The following is a 10,696-nucleotide window of genomic DNA, read 5'->3' on the forward strand; positions in this document are numbered from 1 at the left end:
TGCACTGACTTAGTCAACAGATAGTTAATGACCCAAATAACATCAAACTTCCTCAAAGTCCATGGAAAACCTACCACAAAATCCATAGTAATACGGGCCTCACTTACACTCAAGTATATCAATCTTTTGAAGTAAACCACCCAATATCTGATGCTCATACTTGACTTGTTGACAGTTCAAACACCGTGAAACATGCCCAACAATGTTCTTCATCCTTCTCCACCAATAATGTTGCTTTTAATCACGATATATCTTTGTAGCACCCAGGTGAATAGAATACCGCGAACTGTGAGCCTCCTCAAGAATTAACTCTATCAAAACATCAACTTTAGGAACACAAATCCGACCTTGAAGTCGCATAACACCATCATCCCCAATAACCACCTTCTTAGCACCATCTCGCTGCATGATGTCTTTAAGTACGAACAAGTGTGAGTCATAATGCTGGCGAGCCTTGATACGCTTAAACAAGGACGACTGCGCAACAATGGAAGCAAGAACTCTAGTAGACTCAAAAATATCCAATCTCACATATTTGTTGGCTAAAGCCCGAACATCCATATCCAAAGGCCTCTTCACATATGGAGTAAATATCAAACTCTCCATGCTCTCCACCTTCTTACTCAAGGCATCTGCTATCATATTTTTTTACTTAGATAATACAAGATAGTGATATCAAAATTCTTCAATAACTCTAACTACCTCCAATGCCTCAAATTCAAATTCTTCTATTTAAACATATGCTGAAGACACCGATGATCAAGTAAAAATCTTAAGTGCGTGAACAATAGCCGCCAATTCCATATTATGGACCAGATAGTTCCTATCATGGGCTTGAATTGGCATGGCGCATAGGGAATTGTCCTACCATCATGCATCAAAGTACACCTAAGGCCAACATACAAAGCATCACAATAGACAGTATATATCCCCGATTTAGAGGGCAATACCAAAACTGGAGCTGTAGTCAAAGCATTCTTAAGCTTCTGAAAGCTCTCCTTATACTCGTTAGACAATCTGAAAGGAGCACCCTTCTGAGTCAACTTAAGAGAGTAACAATTAAGCCGGGCGCCCGAAAAGAAAAACAAGAAGGCCAAAAAGAAAAAGTGCAAATCATCTGCAGGATGCCTTCAAGTAAAGTATGAAAGAGGCGACCCATCAGTTGGATCTCTCAGCCGCCCAGATAAGTATGAATACCTTGTCAGCTATAACCCTCAGGAATGGCCAAAACTACCACAGAAAGATGCTAGACAAATCACCCCTAGTTGTGGGCTCATCTTCAAGTCAGAACAAAATGCTTAGCATAGTGGAAAATATTGAGAAGAAGGGACAGGTTGTAGAGAAGTCTTCCCAACATGCAGGACTCATCAAAGACTTGGAGCACAGGTTAGCAAGATTACAGTACAATATCTGTTTAACATGTACATCTCTTTTCTATTTCTTTTAGTAGCAATAAAAAGAGATGATGTCCCTAAGAGAACAAATACTCCTCTTGAAAGGTGATCATTTTGTTCCCCAGAAACTCAGAAGTTCTCAAGTCACTTCTCTTCCTCCGACAAGTACATTCTCATCCCAAAGCTATTCCCCTCCTCAGCTAGATTATTTATTTTTCTAGATTTTCCTCTCCCCAAAGAAAAAGCCATATAGCTTCTCATAACCCATTTTCTCAAACTATTGAAGAACCCGAATTTGACTTTGCAAAGTTAGTTTGGGAAAGGAAATATGCACTTGCAGCCTAGAGACGCTAAAAATATAAGAGAGAGGTAGGAGAAAGCTCAAAAAATACCAACCATGAGAACCTCATGATCTCTACCTCCAAATCCCTAGCCTCTATGTTGCCCAATCACAAAGTGATTTAGAAGAGGTAACATCTCAAGGGTCAGATACCCAGCAAACTGAAGAGCTTACTGATGATTCTACCCAGAAGTTACAACATAGGATAGTTCCGAGGTAAGTATTGATTCCTCCCAAAGATTCTTCAGAAGAAGAACTTCCTCCCATTTTCATGAATCAACTCAGAGACCCAGAGGTCTCCGAAGTTGACGATGATCAAGATGGGATGACTGATGAGCTCATTCTAGAAAGGAGATATGATTCTACCACGGCCAAACAGGTAGGTACTAGTTTCCATACCTTTACCTTAGATGATATAAAAGTCTCAAGATGGCCTTAAAGAATTCAAGATTTATACACTTGGATGCTGACCAATAATTTGGCAGAGAGAGAAAAGTACGTAATCCTATCAGAATTCACTTCTCGCCTCTCAGGTATTCTTCGCGACTTGTGGAATTCACTTGGGTTGCAGGACATAAATGTTTTTCTTACTTACCAAGATTTTTCTTTTAACATTAGAATCTAGCATGAAGTTTTCTTTGGTGATGCTGGCCAAAGGCATAAAAAATTCCGAAGACAAATTTTTGAAATGAAGTGTCTGTCTTTGGATAGAGATATCATTGACTAGCATTTCCAGAAAATGGCAAAAATATTTTTTGAGCAGGGTGGGGAGATCAATCTAAAACAAGCATTTGTTTCATACTTACTAAAGATTTTTGCTGGTCGAACCATGACCATCATAGAAGATAAATACCGGTCGATAGATGCTCCTAATATTGTTACATTAGGCAAGCCATTTTTAAGCTCTTGATGATATATGTGCAAAAAGATCTGCTTTGAAACAGATAATGAAGAATGATCCATCACTAGCTATAGCTTTCCGCAGGTCATATTAAATTACAGAAAGAAAAGATTGCTCATGCCAGGCGCCAAGGAAGAAGTTCAAAAGGTTCAGGTTGCCAAAATTCTCAGGCGACAGGTCGAGGTTCAGAAGGAAAACAAAATACTTCAGAAGGAGAAGTCCGGCCAATGCAAGGAGAAATAGAGCCTGTTTTATTTGTAATAAAATAGGACATTTTGTGAGAAACTGCCCGCAGTCCAAGTAATCTATTAGACTTCTCTCTGAAATTGCAGATTACTCAGGAGTTCATTTTAGTATGGATGACGACCTTGGATCAGTTTTCTCACTTGAAGATGAGCCCATATAAGAGACTCTCTTTTCCTTGGATGTTTATGAGGAATACGGTGATAATCATTACCAAATTTCAAAATCAAAGACAAAGGTAAAAGAGGAGATCCACAACATTAAGGTGATCCCGCAAGCAGAAATCAAGGTCTATGCATCCAAGTGGGACAAACCAACACATGTCATAGCTTTCTTTGACACGGGATCAACCTCCTCACTCATTAATCCTGCGGTCTTCCCAGATGAGTATTATGTGCCGTATTTCAAGAATTTCAACACAGCCTCAAATGAAATTCTAATCACAACTGTCATTACCAAACATCCGATCACAATTGAATTCTTCCCAGGACTGAAGTACAAGACCAAGTTGATTGGGTTAGAAGTCCCAGGTAATGAATTGATTATTGGTTTTGACATTTACAAGGTCTTACAGAACAAACTCTAGATCAAAGCCAATGGGATAGCATTCAAAAAATAATTCAAGCCATATTGTGCAGTCCTGAGATTGTTCCAGCTCATAAAAGTAGATCAAGTCAAGAAAATTGAAGTATTGATCACACAACACTCCTGTGCAGAATCTCACACTGAATTCTTAACCAAATGTGACAATCCTTTATGAAAAAAGTGAAGAGATCATTCACAATGGGTGTGCGAAGCATTTTATGTCAACAAAAGAGCCGAGCAAACAAGAGGTAAATTGATATTGGCAATTAGTTACCAACCACTCAATCATTTTATTTTGGATGACAAGTTTTCCATCCCAAATAAGCTCACCCTTTTCTCCCAACTTGCCAAAGCAAAATATTTTTCTAAGTTTGATCTCAAATCAGGCTTTAAGCAATTGGGAATCCACCCGGATGATAGAGAAAAATCTTATTTTTGCATTCTCGATCACCATTTTTAGTGGAAAGTCATGCCTTTCGATTTAAAAACTACTCCATCTTTATTTCAAAGGGCCATGATAAAAGTATTTCAGCCCATCCTCCACACATCACTTGTTTATATTGATGATATTCTACTATTCAGTGATACTTGGGAGGAGCACATAAGTTTGCTAAATTATTTTGCATCTTTAGTGCGAAAAATGGCATCATGCTTTCAGCCAAAAAAATGGTTTTTGCAAAAAATAAAATTGAGTTTTTGGGCATGCATTTTTTCTATGGAGAATATACCTCCAGTCCTCATATTTTTCAGGAACTTCTCAAGGTCCCTGATACTGGGTTCACAACGAAGCAAATCCAGTAATTTTTGTGAATAATAAATTATGTGAGAGATTTTATTCCTATGTTTCTATATATATTTCTCCTCTCACAAAAGTATTGAAGAAGAATACCCAACCATGGAGCAAGGAACAAAATGATGCAGTGAAAAACATAAAAGAGGTGTCCCAAAGCGTCAAATCTTTGCACATTCCCTTTAATGGAGAGAAAATATTGCAGACAAATACTAGCAATGAATATTGGAGCGCCATTTTGTTTGAGGAAGAAAATGGTCAGAGAACAATTTGTGGTTATGCCAGTGGAAGATTCAAGGATAATGAACAACACTATCATTCCACTTTCAAGGAGATTCTTGTAGTTAAAAATGGGATTAAAAAGTTCAATTTTTCCTAATTCTCTCGGAGTTTCTTATTGAGTTGGATATGAAAGCTTTTCCCAGGATGATCCAGCTGAATCTAAAGATCATTACGAATCCATAAATTCTCAGATGGGCTCAGTGGTTCTCTCCCTACAAGTTTCAGGTCAAACATTTGAAAAGAAAAGATAATTTTCTTGCTGATTTCCTTTCAATGCCAGGTGAATTTTCCAAAAGGTTTCAAAAATAAAAGCACATGAAGAAGAATAAATCAGCAGTTCAAATGCTCATGTTCTCACATGTGCCACAACCAGGTTCTTCATCATTACATAACCCGTCGAAGTTATTTGATTTTTCGGATTCTCTTGATCCGTCCATCTTATTAGGGCGAAGGGCTTTTTATGAACTCTAGGTTTTTCGAATTTATGGAGGTTCCATACTAGCACCTTTTGGTGTTACTCCAGAATATCTATTTTGCCAAGTGTTCATAGCGCATGCCAAGAATTTTTCACATGAGCTCTTATGGTTCTTTTGTTATCTCTGTCATCAATACCACATTCTCATGGAATTCAAGTGCCATAATTTTCGAGACTTTGACAATCTTAAACCTTTCCTAAAAATATTTTTGTTGTGCTTCAGATCTCAAAATTATTGGGTTCATCATTTTCATTCTCGTGGAGTCAAAATAATCATGTTCCATAGGCCATTCAGTGTGATCAAAAGAACTATCAAAGTAATGCCTACGATGTCCTTATGGTTTTGTTATCCAATCACAATCCTAGCAATGGAAAAGGAGTATGCCGAAGCTCATAGGCTCATTTTTCAGCAAAATAAGTGCCTTCGAGAGGACATATGGCCAGGAGAGGAAGGAAGTTAGAATTATTCTTCCACTCACCCCAATTGGCAAAATGTTAAGGCAACACTTAAGGAATACATGGAAATGCTCGAAGACTCACCAGACCCCTATGACATTGATCCAGCAGAAATTGCAAGGATAAATTTAAATGGGAATACCGGTACTTCGTCGCAGAAAAAAAATGTAAAAGAGCAGGAATTATAGAGGAAGATCATTCGCACGCAAAGAGATATTTCACAAGAGCTGAAAAGAGAAGGCTAGAAAGGTTAAAGACAAGCATAATGCTTAATCATGAGCTAGGAAATAATTTGCATAAGTCTTCTAAACCTTTTTAGCCAACTACCCTTCCATAATTCCCCTTTTTCCTAAAAATAAAAATCTGCACAAGTGTCTTAAACCATTTTTACCTCTTAAGTACCCATTTGAATAAATAAAAGTATGCATACCTTCTTTTTCCTTTTCACCACTCTACCCCATAAGAAATTACCATGGAAAAGAAAAAAAAATCTGCACAAGTCTTTCACCTTTTAGCCACTTTAACCCACCAAAAGATACCATAAAAATCCAAAAATATATCAGTAAAGATGCCTACCCATGTCTTGCCATAAAATTTCCAAAGTTCTATGCCATGCAAATATTATTGAAGGGACCCTCGCGTCATCAAAGAAAACGTATCCATGTCAAACCATAAAATTACCCAAACCCAATACCATGCAAACACTATTCATGGGTCCCTTTGCCATCATCCATGTCTTGTCCAAACCAAAAACCAAATCCCAAGGCCATGCAATTTATTTTTGGTTCATGATCATGCTTTTATGCTTTGTCTATTAGCCAAATAAGTGTCTTACATTGTAAGACCTTTTATGTTTATTGTTTTATGCCACTTGTACTATGTAATTAAATAAGGGTAGTACATGTACTAGCTTTCCATCTCCTATAAATAGGAGCCTTTATAGTAGTTGGAGATCATCTTAGATCCAATCTAGTTCTCTTGTAAAAACTCTTGTGTAATAAAATGTCTTCTTCTAGCTAAGTCTCATATAGTTTCTTTATCCAAAATATGGCGATATGGCTGGTTTATATTTGAGTGTAGAGTCTTAAAATACTTTAGTAGTTGAGAAATATTGCTCTAGTAGTTAAGGAAGATTACTGTAGTAGTTGAGGAAGATTGCTTTAGCAGTTGAGAAAGATTGTTTTAGTACTTGTTGCATTAGGAGTGCAAAAGTATTCCGAGTTCGCTGTTGATGGCCTAGTTGTGGAGAGGGATGCCTTTTGTGAGCCTCCAGTACCCCCCTTGTAGGAAAATTTTTATGCGAATAGCTCAACCGCTACTAAGGTGATCCAATCTCTACTCTAGTAATTCATTATCTACTCTATTATTTTACCGATCTCTACGATTTTCGGTACCGCACTCACTCCCTATGGTATCAGAATATGGGCTATAATCAATTGAGCTAAGATTTGGACTTGAATTTGGGAATTAACACATATTTAGACTCGTGTGGCTATGGGTAAATGAGATCTACCCCTAGACTAGGGCTTTTAGCATATGGTCCAGAGATTGGATTTTTTAACTTTTTGGGAATTAATTAAAGATTGTAGCTTTATTGTTAACATTATTAAGTATTATTTGGCAAGAATCGAGTTGGTTGGAGGTGGTTTATAAGGGAAAGGCAATTTTGGAAGGTTGAGTTGGGCTTGTTAAGATAAGTATGTTGTCTAATTTTATTGTGAAGGAATAACCCTTAGGATATGACCTTATTTGTCTAATTGAAATGTGTGAGAAGCAATGTATATGGGAGGTGACAGGCGTATATGTAGGCACCACATATGATTTATGACCAGATTAGACTTTAGGCTTCTTTCATGCCTTGTTCAGATTATCTACTTTATATGATTCATGTTTTAGTCATTTGTATGACTATGTGAACTTAATGCCTTATGCTAGAGATCATATGTAGGTTTTAATTTCCTGTTTGAACATGATGCTCGTTATTGTATGGCGTACCCGCCTAATATGAGGTGTAGTCGTACACTTCGCACATGCATACACCTTAGCATGCTACTTTTTCTCAGTCCATGAGTATGTGATTTGATAAACGTTGTTGTATACAAGTGGTTTTATATATGCCTTATGTGAGATGGACTGGATTGACATCACGTGAGTAGTCTGTGTGGGTTAATTTTGTATAACACGTGAGTTGGCCGTGCAATTGTTATGATTATGGCACGTGAGTTATCTCTACAGCATGTGGATAAAGATCTATCTCCCTAGGGCCGTCCTTTCTTGTTTATCCTTGATGACATACACACAAATTATGAAAAATTGATTAGTGTTTGGACTTCGGGTATCTTTTCTTCTTCTCTATATGCTGCTTTAATTGGTGGAATGATTCACGGTACATATCTTCTCTATATGTTAATCTCTGTAACTTGACTTATTTATTCATGCATATCTTCTCCAATATCCAAATGTTTATGGGTTATTTGATATCAAATGCATATATTCTCTATATGATGAACTGTTAATTTATTTATAATGGTAGTGCATATCTTATCTATGTGCACCGATGGCCTTACCTATATTTTATGCTTAGATTTCAGTACTTTTGCTGTATACATGTATATTCACAAACTATACATGTTTGATAAGTGAGTATCACTGATAACTCTGGTCACTACCATGCTGAGGTTCATCATAATACTTACTGAATACATGGGTTCGTTTGTACTCCTACTACACTCTGCACTTAATTGTGTAGATTCAGGAGTCACACCCAACATAGTGTTGAGAGCAGAGCTGCTATTATTGCGGTCAAGGTCCGGGTAAAGCTTCTTCCTGATTGCAGTCCCTGGCGTCTCTTTATATCTTTTATTATTGTTATTATTTCAGACAATATATTGTATTAGCAGACTTGTATTCGTACATTAGAGCTCATGACTTAGTATTACCAGCTTTTTGGAATTTGTTGTATCGATTTGGTATTTATCTATGATTGTTTGACTTTCTGACTTATTTATTTTGTATCTATTATTATTTTCCACAACATTTTATGATTATATTGCCTAACAAGTGGGGTTAGGTGCCATCACAACCAGTGGTGGTTTTGGATCGTGACAGCTTGGTATCAGAGCATTAGGTTGCTTAGGTCTCACGAGCCATGAGCAAGTCTAGTAGAATCTTGTCAATTAGTACAAATATGTTTTTAGTTATCTTCGAGAGGCTATATGACTATTAGGGAAACTTCTCTTTCTTTCATTCTCAATTATGTGAATTTGTTTATCCCAAAGTTTGAATATTTTCTCTTATATTCTCTTAGAGATGATGAGGACATGTTATTACGGAGCGGCTACGTAGGCACAGTACCCTAGGTCTGAGCCTCGAGAGATAGAGGCAGAGGTGGAGCACACACTACCGTTAGGGGCCCTGCTAGAGCAGCCACTATGGAGCCACCAATAGCTCCAGCTGAGGAGCAGATTCCTGATAATATTGAGCCAGTAGAATTGGCTCAGGCTTCAGTGGGACTTATTCTTACACTTGGACTCCTGGAGACTTTGGCTAGTATTCTAGGCATGTTTGAGGGTATGACAGATACGGGTATGATTCCTATTGCTCCAGCTATTTCATAGGCTGGGGGAGGAGCCCAGACTCTCGCCGCACATACACTAGAGTAGTTGGCTCATGGTTATTAAGTATTGGGAGTTCTGCTGGTGCAACCAGTCATTGTAGTTCAACCCGAGATTAGACCAGCCTTGACTACTGAGGAGTAGAAGAGGATGGAGAGATTTTAGAGACTTTGTCCTCCCCATTTCAGTGGAGAGCCTATTGAGGATGCACATGTTTCCCTTGATCAATGTCATTGGATTCTTTGCACTTTAGATATGGTAGACTCGAATGAGGTTGACTTTACTACCTTCCAGTTGTCAGGTCCAGCATACATATAGTGGCAGACTTATGAGTTGAGTAGGTCAGCCAGCGCGACACCACTCTCATGGACTCAGTTCTTTTATTGGAGAAGTTTATTTCATATACTCGCAGAGATGAGTTACGTAGTGAGCTCGAGTATCTATGCTAGCAAGGTATGACTATGACTCAGTACGAGATGAGGTTTACGGAGCTAGCATATCATGCTATGTTCGTGGTCCCTACTAAGAGGGAGAGAGTTAGGAGGTTTATTGGGCCTCAACTTTGGTATCTGGTATAGGATGGCCTGAGAGGTCGAGATTGATACTATGTTTCATCAGGCTGTGGAGATCGCTAGGAACTTTGAGCGCATTCGTAAGTAGGAGATAGAGGAGCGGGACGCCAAGAGGCCTTGTAGTTCAGGTGGTTTTGAAGGTGCCTCATCACGAGGTTAGGGGAATCACAGTAGAGGCTATTCTTTCAGTGCACTTCCAACATAGAGTTCATACCTTGCTTTATCTATTCAGGATTCTTTAGGCGCATATTTATGTACTCAGCGTCAGTCACAGGGCCAACAACCTAACTAGAGGATGGGTTTCTTTGAATGTGGAGACTTGAGTCATCGTAAAAGGAATTTTCCCAAGCTTATGAGCAGTGTACTATGCCAGGGCACCCAGTCCATAATTATGGCGTTAGCAGCTACACTACCCCCACAACCATCTAGGGGTAGATCCTAGTGTGTTCGAGGCCATCCTAGAGGTAGAGGTCAGTCCGGTGGAGGATAAGCCCATTATTATGCATTTTTGGGCAAGCCATCGATAATTTCTTTAGATTATATGATCATATTATTATTTCAGTATGCTACAGGGATGCTTCAGTATTATTTGACTATGGTTCTACTTATTCTTATATGTTATCATATTTTTCTTCTTGTCTCAATATACCACATGATTCTCTTGATATTCATGTTCATGTGTCCACAACGGTAGTAGATTCTGTTATTATGGATCGAGTCTCGATTTTGTGTGGTTACTATTTGTAGTTACGAGATAAGGGTGGACCTATTGTTATTAGACATGGTTGGTTTCGAGATCATTTTAGGTATGGATTGACTATCACCGTACTATGCAATTCTAGATTTTCATGTCGAGGTGGTGACCTTGGCCATATAAGGCATACTGAGGTTGGATTAGAGAGGTTGACTGGGTAGTTCCACGAGCAGGGTGATATTGTTTTTGAAGGCTCAACGAATGATTAAGAAGGGGTGTTTGGTGTGCCTAGTTTCTGTTAGAGATGTTAGTGCTGATACTTCTATGATTGATTTAGTCCCTATAGTGAG

This window comes from Nicotiana tabacum, chromosome 4, assembly GCF_000715075.1.
Source record: "Nicotiana tabacum cultivar K326 chromosome 4, ASM71507v2, whole genome shotgun sequence".
NCBI lineage: Eukaryota > Viridiplantae > Streptophyta > Magnoliopsida > Solanales > Solanaceae > Nicotiana > Nicotiana tabacum.